General features: G+C 49.1%; 3 non-coding genes across 3 annotated transcripts; 1 reads left to right on the forward strand and 2 right to left on the reverse strand.

The window, feature by feature from the left end:
- Nucleotides 1–7,222: 7,222 nt before the first annotated feature.
- On the forward strand, nucleotides 7,223–7,293 carry TRNAG-GCC (transfer RNA glycine (anticodon GCC)). The gene has a single exon. It is a non-coding gene; the product is annotated as a tRNA-Gly (tRNA).
- Nucleotides 7,294–7,364: 71 nt separating this feature from the next.
- Nucleotides 7,365–7,436, reverse strand: TRNAW-CCA (transfer RNA tryptophan (anticodon CCA)). The gene has a single exon. It is a non-coding gene; the product is annotated as a tRNA-Trp (tRNA).
- Nucleotides 7,437–7,679: 243 nt separating this feature from the next.
- Nucleotides 7,680–7,753, reverse strand: TRNAN-GUU (transfer RNA asparagine (anticodon GUU)). The gene has a single exon. It is a non-coding gene; the product is annotated as a tRNA-Asn (tRNA).
- Nucleotides 7,754–13,968: the final 6,215 nt, after the last annotated feature.

Here is a 13,968-nt window from a genome sequence, read left to right on the forward strand (position 1 = left end):
CAGTCCAGCGGCAGGCGAGTGAAGATCAGGTAGAGCCCAATGGTCCTGGGGCTCCGTTCAGGGGGCAAGCTCAGTTCCAAGCCCTTGGAGATCGTTTTGGAAAAGCACAAGTCTTGAAAGTAAAAATAAAGCAAAGTTTTCAGCAACAGTTTCTCTTCTCCCCTTTGGCAGGAAGGTCACCACTGCAGGCCAATCCCCCAGGACAGGGACAGTCTTCCTCCTACAGCTTTCCCGGTGCCTCCTCCTCAGGCAGAGATTCTTCTTGGTCAAAAGCGGATCTAGTTTCTTAGGAGCAGGGCTCCTACATTTATACAGCAAATCTTTTGTTCTCCCAGGCCAGGGAGCCCTTGCCTAGTCCAGTCCGGTTTCTGAGCACTTTGTTTACGCGATGCAGGCTTCTTCTTTCAGAGTGCAGGGCAGAGTCATCAGACGCTCCACAGGGGGCGGAGCCGGTATTGAGGTGGCAGAGCACTGTCCTATTCAGAGCCTAGGAGTACTCCTCCCACCCATCTACCTGTCGATCGTCCTATTCACCACCAGGCTACCTAGCCCTGCCCATCTGGGTTCCCCCAGCCCTGTCACTCACACCAGCCAGACATCAGATACACATCACGCAGAGGCGGGCTGAAATGTTTAGGCAAGCAAAGGCCAGCTTTCTAAAAGCGGCATTTGCAAACGCAGAATATTAAAATAAATCTTGGGAAAAGATGTACCTTATTATTCCGAGTTCAGACATACTAAACTCGATCTTCTACCATGTTCCCTGGGTCGGCTAGGATCATAGGATGTAACAATCCCAGCCGCCCATACTGGCCTATGAGAACAGGGTAGCCTTACAGTAGTGAACAACAAGATGGCGGTCATTCACTACTAGGACATGCCACGCATCCAGGCTTGTCCTACCTTATGCTTGCAACGCACCCTGCCCGTGCGCCTACCAGAGGGGTGACTAACATGAAGTTAAGGGAAGGTTTAGGGACTGGCAAGTGTGGGCACTTGCCAGTCAGCATGTCAGTACCAGACTATGAGCTCATCAGCTCTGGGGATGGGGTGTGCGTCAGTCCTAGTGACTGAATTGAGTCCTCTGTAGTCCACACAGAACCGGAGTTCGGGTGTGGCTCCCGGCGCTGCAGCCTTTGGGACCAAGACCACGGGGCTGGCCCAAGGACTGCTAGAAGACTCAATTACCCCGAGTGCAAACATCTTGGAGACCTCCTCCTTGATGCATGTCCTCACGCTGTCAGTCACCCTGTAGGCCTTGTGCCGCACAGGTGTACTATCCCCAGTGTCCACATCATGGACGCACCAATCAGTGACACCAGGGACCAGGGAAAACAGATCAGAAAATTGTCCCAGCAACTGGCGACAATCATTCTGTTGCTCAGGGGTCAGGGTGGAAGAGAGGATGACACCATCCACTGACCCATCTTGCTCCTTGGCTGACAGGAGGTCAGGAAGAGGTTCTGTCTCCTCTTCCATCCCAGCATCTGTTGCCAAGAGCATGCCCACTTGGGACCTCTCCAAGTGGGGCTTGAGGCGGTTGACATGTAGGACCCTTAAGGGGTTCCTAGGAGACTTCAGGTCCACCACGTAGGTAACAGGACGCTTGCGCTCCACCACCTCAAAGGGACCGGTCCACTTATCCTGGAGCGCACACGGCTCCACGGGGGCCAAGACCCATACCTTCTGTCCAGGCTGAAGCTCTACCAGAGTGGCATTCTGGTCGTACCACCGCTTCATCTCCTCCTGGCTGGCTTCCAGATTTGCCTCAGCAAGTTGCCTGAATCGCCTAGTCTGATTCCTGAAGGCCAGCATGTAGCTATATACATTCTGGGGAGGTTTCCTGGGAGATTGCTCCCAGCCTTCCTTGACCAGACTTAGAGGTCCTCTGACTGGGTGACCATACAGAAGCTCAAAGGGACTGAACACCAGAGACTTCTGTGGCACCTCACGGTAAGCGAAGAGAAGGCATGGTAAGAGGACGTCCCACTTACGCCTCATGGGTCCTTCTAGGCCCATTATCATGCCTTTGAGGGCTCGGTTGAATCTCTCAACCAACCCGTTTCCTTGGGGGTGGTAAGGTGTGGTGAACTTGTAGGTTACACCACACTCTTGCCAAAGGGATTTCATGTACTTGGACATGAAATTGGTACCTCGGTCAGACACCACCTCTAGAGGGAATCCCACTCGGGAGAAAATTCCCATCAGTGCACGTCCCACCACGGGGGCCGTCACTGTCCTCAGAGGAATGGCTTCCGGGTACCGGGTGGCATGGTCCACCAGGACCAGGATGAACCTATTGCCCATCGCTGTCCTGGGGTCCAGTGGCCCTACAATGTCAATCCCCACTCGCTGGAATGGGGTACCGACCACAGGGAATGGCTGGAGTGGAGCCTTCTGCTTCCTTCCACTCTTTCCACTTGCCTGGAAAGTCTGGCATGTCCTGCAGTGAGTATCTGAACTCCTGCACATTTGAGGCCAATAAAAGTGGGTGACAAGCCTTTCAAAGGTCTTGTCCTGCCCCAAATGCCCTGCCAATGGCACATCGTGAGCCAGCCCCAGTAGGAAGGCTCTGAAGTCCTGGGGTACCACCAGCGCACGGGCTGACCCAGGCTCAGCAACCTTAGGCTCTGTATATAGGAGGTCGTTCTCCCAGTAAACGAAATGTGATCCTGACTGATCACCTGCGGCCTGGTCTGCAGCCTGCTGCCGCATACCCACGAGAGAAGGGCATTCCTTTTGCGCCTTACAAAAGTCCTCCCTGGTGGGACCTCCTTCCTGCTGCCAATGGGTCAGCTCCGGCAGGTCTCCCAGTTCAGCTATCTGTTCCCCTGTAGGCTCCAGGGCATCCCCCTCAAGGTCTGCTTCCTCCTGGACCGTGGGAACTTCAGGGGCCGGCTTCCCGCGCCCCTTGCTCCTTCTCTCTGAGGCCGGTTCCTGGGCCACCCTCTCAGGCTCCAGGACCTCTTGAGTACCTCTACTGGCTGCCATGGACCGTGTGGTGACACACGCCCAATCCGGCATACCCAACATCTCCAGGTGAACACTCCGCTCCACCTTGGCCCAAGGTGAGCTCTCCAAATCGTTCCCTAACAAACAGTCTACAGGCATGGCGGGCCTCACAGCTACCTGAAGAGTAACGGAGACCCCCCCCACTCAAAGGGAACCTGAGCCACCTTGCAGTGCCTCTCTGTGTTGTCAGCGGCAACAACGGGATAGAATGCATTGGGGACCACCTGCTCTTGAGACACCAGGTGACACCTGACAGCTGTCACACTGGCTCCTGTATCTCTAAGAGCTTCCACCCTATGGCCATTTATGGTCACCCACTGCCTGTACTTCTTAGTGTTCTCAGGCAGCTGGGTTGGAGGGACCACTTCACGGTCTCCTAGCGAGACTAGGGACATCTCTGCGGGACCCCACCCACCTTGGATACCCCCTTCCTCCCCCAAGGCTACACTAGTCACCTGCCGGGGTGGAGCACCAGTGGGTGCTGGTTTACCAAACAATGGACACTTTACATCAGAGGCAAAAGGCCCCAAATTGTTACACCTGTAACATCTTACGGGCCCCTTCTGAACAGGAGGACCTGTCGGGGCCCCGGTCGGTTTCTGGGGTGGGGGAGGCTGAGAACCCGTCCCTGGGTTCCCATGGGGACTACTTTGGGGCCCTTTTGGGAACTGCTTCTGTTTACCCCTGTCCCCCCCACTCTTCTGCTGGGGACCCTGCCCACCTTTGGCGGAATCTCCCACGGGACCCTTGTGGACCCTGGTACTGACCCAGCGGTCCGCCTCCTCAGCAAGCTTCCTAGGGTTAGTCAGCCTACTATCTATCAGGTGCTGGCGTAGCTCAGGAAAACAATTACTGGACAAATGCTCCCATGCCATTAAATCAAGAAGCCCTTGATAATCATTTACCTTACTACCCTTTACCCAACAATCCAGCGCTCTGCAAAAGAAAGTCACATACTCCCCATACGTACTATTGGGAATCTTAGTGCAACCCCTGAACCTCTGTCGATATAATTCAGGGGTCAACCCATACCTAGTCATCAATGCTTCCTTCATATGGGCATAAGAATTATGAACATCAGCAGGTAAATCTAACAGTGTGTCCCGCCCTTCACTCAGGAACCGTCCCTACAACCCCGCTCCCCAATCTCTCTCAGGGACCCGGTGGGAAGACATGGCTACCTCGTAGGCTCTGAACCACTGCCCGATGTCGTCATTCTTGAAGAACTCCTTCACTACATCCTTGGGAATATAAACTCTTGGTTCCGCCGGTACTGGCGGTGTGCTGCCACCAGAGGGATTAAGCTCCAAACTTTTTACTTTCAGCTCCAGCTCCCTCAGCTCCATGTCATGCTCTAATTGTAGTTTCTTTTCTTCCATGGCTAATCTTTGTTTTTCCATATCCATCTGCCCATGAAGTCTTGCCATCTCCACTTCATGTGCCCGGGTTGCTGCCCTGTCTGCCAACTCTTCTGGCGACAGGCCTCTGCCAAACTCATGGACACTTTCTGGTGGAACCATTTCCACCTGATTCTCTGGTGCCTTTGACTCATACCAGGCTCTCAGCGCCTTCACAAGTTGGTCCTTCTTTTTCAATCCAGTTTGGGCAATCCTGAACTTGGAGCAAAAACCTTTCAACTCTTCATTGGTATGATTCTGAAGTGCGCTTTCTTCCCAATCTATGTCCTCAAATCCAGAGATTATAGAGGCTGCCCTTCCGGCGGGGAGTGAACCAGGCATGGCTTTAACAACGGAGATTCTTGGCAAAACAAAAACAACTGCTAGTCTTGTGGCTGTGTTACTGGTCTGCTCTCACTACGTGGTGATCAGTGGTTCGCTATACGCAAACCGCAAATGCAAATCAGTAAATCCCACCGCTGCCACCAATGTTAGAAATGAGGGGGCTCTGGTTGGCGCAGGTGTGTACCCACAACAAGCAGGGACCGTTTACTTCTTGTCAGGGCGAAGGATGACTCCCCAGAATAACCCCTGCTCACCCTCTAGGTGCGTGGCGCGAGCAGTCTAGGCTAAGTCTCAGGCGTACACGGTTAAGCAAATGCAATTACACATACAGTAAACCCCTTGCATGCACCACAAACGGACACCAATCAGGTAGTATACAAAAATAAGCTTTTATGTAGTTTCAGCAGATTCAAATACAAGGCCCAGTAACGTTAAACTGATGGGGCCACAACTCTTTGAAATACGGTAAAGTGTCTTTGTTACGGAAAGTTCCTTAGGCGGGCACAAGGTAACTGTGGGCCTCAGCGCACTTCGTGCCGAGGCGGCGACCGGGAAGCACACGGCAGATGACAGGGAAATCAGAACGTTGCGGACCCTGGATCCGATGCGAGCTCGCGGTCGAGTTCGTAAGTACAGTACCTTGTTTCTTGACGCAAAGGCGGGTGCGGGATTTCAGCGGCTCTTCGACAGAAGGGCGAGGCGGCGTCCGAGGCTCCCACTCTTCACGATGGGGGTCTGATCTTCAGGCTCACGACAAGAGCGGGGTGTTGCAGGTGGCGGGTGAACAAAGCGGGGCAGCCGGGCACGCAGATTACGTCCGGGCCGCCCGAGGCTTGGAGATGCTCACAACGCCGATTCCGGCGGGAGGGTGAAGGTGCACAGCGAGCCTCCAGCGAGCGAGGTGACAGGGGCAGCCCAGCACAGCGTAGGGGGAGCGGCTCCGATCAAGCGAGGCTTTTCCCAAGGCGGGGGCGGCTAAGCAGTCCTGGTCACGGCTCAGGGAGGGACTGGGGCACGAGGGTCACAGCTCCGGCGAGGGAAAGGACACCACAGTCCAGCGGCTGGCGAGTGAAGATCAGGTAGAGCCAAATGGTCCTCGGGCTCCGTTCAGGGGGCAAGCTCAGTTCCAAGCCCTTGGAGATCGTTTTGGAAAAGCACAAGTCTTGAAAGTAAAAATAAAGCAAAGTTTTCAGCAACAGTTTCTCTTCTCCCCTTTGGCAGCAAGGTCACCACTGCAGGCCAATCCCCCAGGACAGGGACAGTCTTCCTCCTACAGCTTTACCGGTGCCTCCTCCTCAGGCAGAGATTCTTCTTGGTCAAAAGCGGATCTAGTTTCTTAGGAGCAGGGCTCCTACATTTATACAGCAAATCTTTTGTTCTCCCAGGCCAGGGGGCCCTTGCCTAGTCCAGTCCGGTTTCTGAGCACTTTGTTTACGCGATGCAGGCTTCTTCTTTCAGAGTGCAGGGCAGAGTCATCAGACGCTCCACAGGGGGCGGAGCCGGCATTGAGGTGGCAGAGCACTGTCCTATTCAGAGCCTAGGAGTACTCCTCCCACCCATCTACCTGTCGATCGTCCTATTCACCACCAGGCTACCTAGCCCTGCCCATCTGGGTTCCCCCAGCCCTGTCACTCACACCAGCCAGACATCAGATACACATCACGCAGAGGCGGGCTGAAATGTTTAGGCAAGCAAAGGCCAGCTTTCTAAAAGCGGCATTTGCAAACGCAGAATATTAAAATAAATCTTGGGAAAAGATGTACCTTATTATTCCGAGTTCAGGCATACTAAGCTCGATCTTCTACCATGTTCCCTGGGTCGGCTAGGATCATAGGATGTAACAATCCCAGCCGCCCATACTGGCCTATGAGAACAGGGTAGCCTTACAGTAGTGAACAACAAGATGGCGGTCATTCACTACTAGGACATGCCACGCATCCAGGCTTGTCCTACCTTATGCTTGCAACGCACCCTGCCCGTGGGCCTACCAGAGGGGTGACTAACATGAAGTTAAGGGAAGGTTTAGGGACCGGCAAGTGTGGGCACTTGCCAGTCAGCATGTCAGTACCAGACTGCACGCAGGTTCTGCGATGGCAGACCTTAGACATATTTTACCGGCCGCTTCTGTGGGTGGCACAACCAGTGCTGCAAGCCCACCAGCGGTGTTTGCATTTACATGCCCTGGCACTCCTGGCGCACTTTACTGGGGTCTGACAGTAAACCAAACAATCCAATCATGGAATCCAACCAACATATACAATTTACATAGGGAGCACTCGCACCGCGACACTGGTTGGCAGTGGCACAGCGCGCTGAGCGGCCAACACCATAAAAACACATGAGGCACAGCGACAAAAAAGAGGGAGGGAGACTCACGCCAAGGTGCCAGGTCTAACAGTGTGCAATTTGAGTGCGTGCGCCTCATCACTGTCTTGGACAGAGCTCTGTCTCTAAGCTACCCACGTGAAGCATTGGTGGTTCAGTGGTAGAAATCTTGCCTGCCATGCGGGAGGCCCGGGTTCGATTCCCGGCCAATGCAAGGCTGCCTTCTTTTGACTTTGCTTTCTAAATGAAATATGGGAGCTCAGTGGGGCATAAAATGGGAAACAGTGACCCCGACGTGATTTGAACACGCAACCTTCTGATCTGGAGTCAGACGCGCTACCGTTGCACCACGAGGTCCTTGCATTTGGAGTCACATCAGCAAATGTTGTGATCCTTTTGATTTTTTCCCACCTCCTTATATGCCTAGGGTTGGATTACAAGGTTTGGCTTTTTGTTTTCCATCCTATTGATGAAATTGAGTGCAGGTGCAGAGAGAACGCAGAGGATTGAAATGTTCAGGTAAAGGGTCTCAAGCAGGAGCTCTAGACCAAAGGCACATTACTATGTTTTATTAAAGTGCTTCATGCATGCAAAAGGAAACGTCCCTGGGTGGGCTTGAACCACCAACCTTACGGTTAACAGCCGAACGCGCTAACCGATTGCGCCACAGAGACTAGTGACGGAAGAACATCTCCTGAGACTCAACATATATCTTTATGTGTGCGCGCCTGCCTTGAGCTTGTGTTATATAATGCGTCTTTATCCTACACAGCATTTGCCATTTGCTTAGTGTCTTGTCACTGTTGGGTGTTATGACGCGCAGACTACTGTCTAATGGTGTTAGGGCCAGTATTACAACCAGTCCCAGTGTATGAGATACATGTATGACTTTTCTGTGGCCTTCTTAGCGTAGCTATCTGCTCCTCTGGTGGTGTTCTACGAGCCTGTCAGGCGTGTGTCTTGCACATCCAATCTTCACTGTGGCATATTAGACTTGTCTTCTCTGTGAGCGGAGTCTCCTTCCCAAAGCAGGTGCTTTCTCTGAACTCTTGCTTTGTAAGACTGCTGGGCAAGGCCCTCCCTAGCCCCTCACTCAGATAGATACATTTACCTGCATAGCTCAGCTTTGGAGAAAGAGAGGGGGCAGAGAGCGCAAAGGGGAAGGCCCAAGGTGCACACCATATTTTACATAAAAGCTCAGGCTCTTGGGAGGACAGGGACATGAGGGTTCTCAGGGAAAGCCATCACATAGTATTGATGGCTGGGTCTTGAAACACAACAATCCCAGAATGGCCAGGCACAAAATGCCTGTGCAATAGGCCTGACCATAGGCTTCTGGAGGTCTTGCTCTCCAGAGGCCCCAGTGGTCTAAGCCCGACCAGGGCTGTGCCCGACCAGGGCTGTAGGCCGCGTTGGGACGCATAAAGGGACGCAGGGCGCAGAACTCTGCCCGTTTGACCCCAGCATTTCGGGGAGGACAGGGAATTTGGCAAAGACAGTGGGAAGGATTTTTAAGGAGGAGAGTTCAGTGACATGATCTGAAACACAATAGTGCTGGTGATCTGGAGGCTGCCTTCTGTGATCCACTTCTGTCGGTAGCAGCCTGCCATCATGCCCTGATAACCACAACACTAGTCCCAAGCCAGTGACCTCAGCAAATGCAAAAACATTCATACTTATAGTCTCCTGCATCTGATTACCAACAACTCCTCTTTCTTCCCTCAACGAGGTCGTTCCTTCCGTTCAAGAAACTTCAGGTCGAGAGGCATCTCCAATCAAAATTCAACAAGTGAGTACTCCTTCTCTTCTCTCTTCTTCTTTAACTCAAAAAGTAGGGGGTCGCCTAAGGTTTTTCATCCACGTTTGGGAGCAAATTACACACGACCCTTGGGTTTTAGAGACTGTACAAGGTTTCAGAATAGATTTCACGGAGGAACCCTTCCAGACCTCAACTCCTCTAACATTAAGCTTGACTCGGGAACAACATTCTATTGTCGAGGAGGAAGTAACTTCTATGTTAACGAAAGGTGCGATTCGAGAAGTTCCTTGGGCATAAACTTCGTAAGCAATATCTTCCTCGTGGAAAAGAAGGACAAAGGGTGGAGACCTGTAATAAACCTAAGAAACTTGAACAGATTTGTCACTTACAATCATTTCAAGATGGAAGGTATCCATCTACTCAAGGACATGCTTTTAGAAGGGGACTGGCTAGTCAAACTAGACCTGAAGGACGCCTACTTCACTATTCCTATGGCAGAGGAATCCCAACCTTTTCTTCAATTTGTTTGGAACAAACATCTATATCAGTTCCAAGCTCTTCCCTTCGGCCTATCTTCAGCCCCGTGGTGTTTCACCAAAGTCATGAAGGCTATTACCACGGTCCTTCGGGAAAGAGGTGTTCGCCTCATAATCTATCTAGACGACATTCTAATCATGTCCCAAGACAACTCACAGATCCTGAAGGACTTAAAATCTACCGTGGATTTGATAGCAAGCACAGGGTTTATTATAAACAGGGAGAAGTCCATCATGACTCCCTCCAGATCTCTAGAATTCCTTGGCTTCACGGTAGACACCGTGAAGTCCATGCTTTTACTCCCTCGGAAAAAGATATCGAAGATTCGCAAGGAAATACGCCACGTCCTAAAGTCAAACCTCCTAACCTTGCGGGAGCTAGCCAGACTTCTGGGCCTCCTCTCATCATCTATCCAGGCCATCTTCCCTGGCCCTCTTTATTACCGAGCTCTCCAGAGACTCAAAGGGAGTGCCCTACGTTCCGGACTTTGGTACGGAGACCAAATTCATCTGGTCCCAGAGTCCAAGGAGGAACTCTCTTGGTGGCTGGAGAATTTGGACGCATGGAACGGAAAGGCCATTTTTGGGACTTCACCGGACCTGATTCTGGAATCGGATGCAAGCCTTCATGACTGGGGTGCCTGTTTTCAGAACCAGAGCACCGGGGGTTCATGGTCTTATTCGGAGAGCTGCCTCCATATAAACTTCCTGGAACTTACCGCTGGTCTTTATGCCCGAATGAGCTTCAGGGAATCCCTTCAAGGGAAGTCAGTCCTCCTCAAAATGGACAACATATCGGCCGTTGCTTATATAAATCGCCTAGGAGGAACAAGGTCTCCGGACCTCTCCAACCTGGCCAAGGAATTATGGATGTTTTGTCTAAAACACCAAATTTCTATAAAAGCAGAATACCTACCCGGCCTAAAAAATGTCTGTGCGGATTGGAATTCAAGGTTCCTCGTAGATCACACCGATTGGAAATTAAATCCAATAATATTCAACAATCTAAACCTTATTTGGGGTCCTCTAGAAATAAACCTCTTCGCAAGCAGACTCACAACACAACTCCCAAGTTATTTCAGCTGGCTCCCAGACCCGGGGGCCCTAGCAGTGAATGCCTTTCTCCAACTCTGGAAGGACCTTCGGGGATATGCCTTTCCCCCCTTTGCATTGATCCAGCGTGTCCTCCAGAAGTTGAGGACAGAACGATCATCAATAGTCCTGGTAACGCCGTTTTGGCCGTCCCAAGCTTGGTTCCCGTCAACATTGGAATTAGCTTACGAAAAACCCTTTCTACTCCCAGCTGCTCCAGACCTCCTAAAGGACAGAAACGATTTCGATCATCCCCTTGTTCTGAATGGGACTTTGAACCTTCTTGCCTGGAAAGTGTCAGGCGAGCCAACAAAATCACTGGACTTTCGGCGCAAGCTTCTTCTCTCCTCCAGGATTCCTGGGCACCCGGTACCCATTCTAGGTACAACGGAATCTGGAAAAGATGGGTTCGTTGGTGCATGGAAAGGAACCTGGATTCCGTGGAGGCCCCTATTGTGCATGTAACCAATTTCCTGGTAGAACAATTTGACAGAGGTCTTTCCTACAGATCCATTAACTGTTATAGGTCGGCCGTTTCCGCTGGTCATTCCCTCCTTAATGGTCGATCCATTGGCAAAAACCCAATCATTTGTAGAGTAATGAAAAGTATCAGACTTAAGAGACCTCCAAAACCTAAATATGACTCGCTTTGGGACGTAAGACTGCTTCTTGACCTTTTTTGTAATTGGCCGGATAATAGTCTGTTAAGCAACAAATTTCTCTCTATCAAACTAGCTTCCCTCCTTTGTCTTATTTCCTGCCGTAGGGTCTCGGATGTTAAAGCCTTAGAGGTATCCAACAGATCCTATGATGCCTTCGGCGTCAGATTCGATATTCTTAGAAGAACTAAAACAATGTCTGATATGATTTTTTACCCTAGATTTGACTCTTGTAAGAAGTTATGTGTAGTTGACTGCATGAGAGAATATGACCTAAGAACTATCCCTCTTCGCTCTTCTGGCGTGACCCAACTCCTACTTTCTTTCGTCAGACCCTTTAAACCTGTTTCTTCTTCTACAATAGCTAGATGGGTTAAATTAGCTATGCAATTGGCAGGCATCGATCTATCTAGATTTCAAGCTCATTCCTTAAGGGGAGCTATGGCTAGTCAGTCCTTTTGGAAAGGAGCCAAATTAGACGACATCCTTAAAGCAGCTGATTGGTCAAGCTCCTTTACCTTTGCAAGACATTACTGCAAACCTGTCGAACACAGGTCAGATGTAATTCTCTCTGACTACCAACATGCATAATGGCAGCCTCCGGTCTTGTAATGAAATTGCGATTCTCCTATTACCATGACCAGAGAATCTGGATTTCATTAAAGACACGGAGGCTGACATTATCCCACCCCTCCCTTCCCGGAGTGGAATTTAGCCTCTTGTTTATTTGCATTATATAATGCTTTTTTTTATTATATTACTCTTTCGTTTTCCAATTTTGACTACTATTGCCTTTGTGGTTTATGCTATCTTTAATCTTGATTGTGGTTTATGCTATCTTTAATCTTGATTAGCAATTTTGACTGTGGTTTATGCTATCTTTAACATCCATTGTTTTCTTTCCCCTTCATAGGGTGATAAGTACCTTTCCTAATTTTATTTACCTTTTCAGATAATTCGTCTTGACTGGATTGCAGTTACCCGCCTACTCTGTTCCATGGATTGATCTTTTGGATGTCACCAACTTTTGGACTTCGTTGCCACGAAGGAAGTTTTTCTTCTTCTTTCTTGTTTTTCATTGCATTTAAAAGAGGCTGATCCTTGTGCTGCCGTTGCCTGGATACACTTGTTGTTCTAGATGTTTTCTTTGTGATGTAACTACTAAGTGGCGGCTGTACTTGAAGTTGCATTAAAAGATAATGCATAATGTCAGCCTCCGTGTCTTTAATGAAATCCAGATTCTCTGGTCATGGTAATAGGAGAATCGCAATTCTTGCCATCATGTGAAAGGTTGGCATTCCAATGTCTGTTGCACACACTTTGTTCATAGCTGTGCAATTTGAGTGTGTGCACCTCATCACTGTCTTGGACAGAGCTCTGTCTCTAAGCTAACCAATGTGAAGCATTGGTGGTTCAGTGGTAGTGCTAGAGCAGAGTTTTCTGTTTGAAAATTCATTGGTTTTTGAAGCTCTGGCTTGTCTATTTGTCATATTAATTATTAATTGTTAATTATTAATCATTTGTTTTGTGTAAGTGTTTTATACTGATCAACCTGTATGTTTTAACATGAGAGAATTACACGTGGGAACGCATATGTGTGCTTATTAACAATAACGTGCATGTTTTCATGTTTAAACGTTGCTGAGTGCTGTTTATTTTTAAAGCACGAAACGCTTTTGAATTAATGCTTTTCTATGTTGCAAAGGCTAGATAATTACATACACATAAGGTATTAGTGGGGTTAACACTGTTTAATCACTATGCTGTGGTAACGTTGTTTTTGTCTCTTTTAATTAAGATGGTCTATTGTGGCCTATTGAGGCCTAGTAAAAAGATGGTCGACATCTAGAGCCTGGTGTCGAGTAAGCGGTTGAAATGAAAAGGCCTTGCTGAAGATGAATGTGAGTCATCTGTCCACAGTCCTTGCCTGGCTAAAACTTTCCGTGAGGACAGCAGCAGTTCTGGGCTTGTCTCCAAATGCTCTAGGACGACAGCCTTGGTAGCCTTGGAAAACAAAGGAGCTTTAAAGAAAGACTCTGAGTTCTGAGCTCATCGGAGGAAACGTGTGGAAGTTAATAAGATACTTTTGAAATGTTTAGTTCCTGTTCTGTCTTTTTATTTTTGTGATTTTTCTGAGCGGAGATTTTTCAAATGTAACGAAACTACATCCTTTCCTTCTCGCTTTTGCTCGGAGACTCAGCGGATGAGATGAACATTTTTTGTATCTTTCCTTTGTTTGAATCCCTATAAAAATTGTTAGCCTAGAGAGGGTCTTTGCCACTTGCCATTTTGCCTTTCCTTCCCGAATCTGCGTTGGTGAGGATCGTTGCTGAGAGGACTGCGTCTTGAGAGACTTTACCGAGAGACTTGTCCTGACCCGTTCTGACATTTAGCTAGAATAGGTAACTATGAGAAAAATGATTTATTCTGATTTACTTTCTTTGACTAATTTTAGATAAAGCATTATAATTTTGAATACGGTGTTGGTTATTATTTCTTGTCAATTATTGAGTACTCTATTTTGATTATTATTGTATAGATTGTTTAGACTATGTTTCAGGGCAGTTACAATAACCAGGTCTTATCGACCTCGATATAGATGCAGGGTGTTTAGGAGTTTTCTTTCCACAGGTTTAATGCTGGTAGAGTATTTGAGCGTATGTTAGTGAAATGGGCCCTAGTGTGTGATGAGTGTATGTGCGTGTAACTGTGAAATTACTCTATCCGTGGAAGTGAGGTTAATATATACACCCTGATCTCTATCAATTTCCTGGTAGCAGAGTTGTGATGGTTATTGATGATTGTCTTGATCTGATAAGATTGCTTGTACATTAGCTTATTGA

Source organism: Triturus cristatus, chromosome 4_2, assembly GCF_964204655.1.
Source record: "Triturus cristatus chromosome 4_2, aTriCri1.1, whole genome shotgun sequence".
In the NCBI taxonomy this organism is placed as follows: domain Eukaryota; kingdom Metazoa; phylum Chordata; class Amphibia; order Caudata; family Salamandridae; genus Triturus; species Triturus cristatus.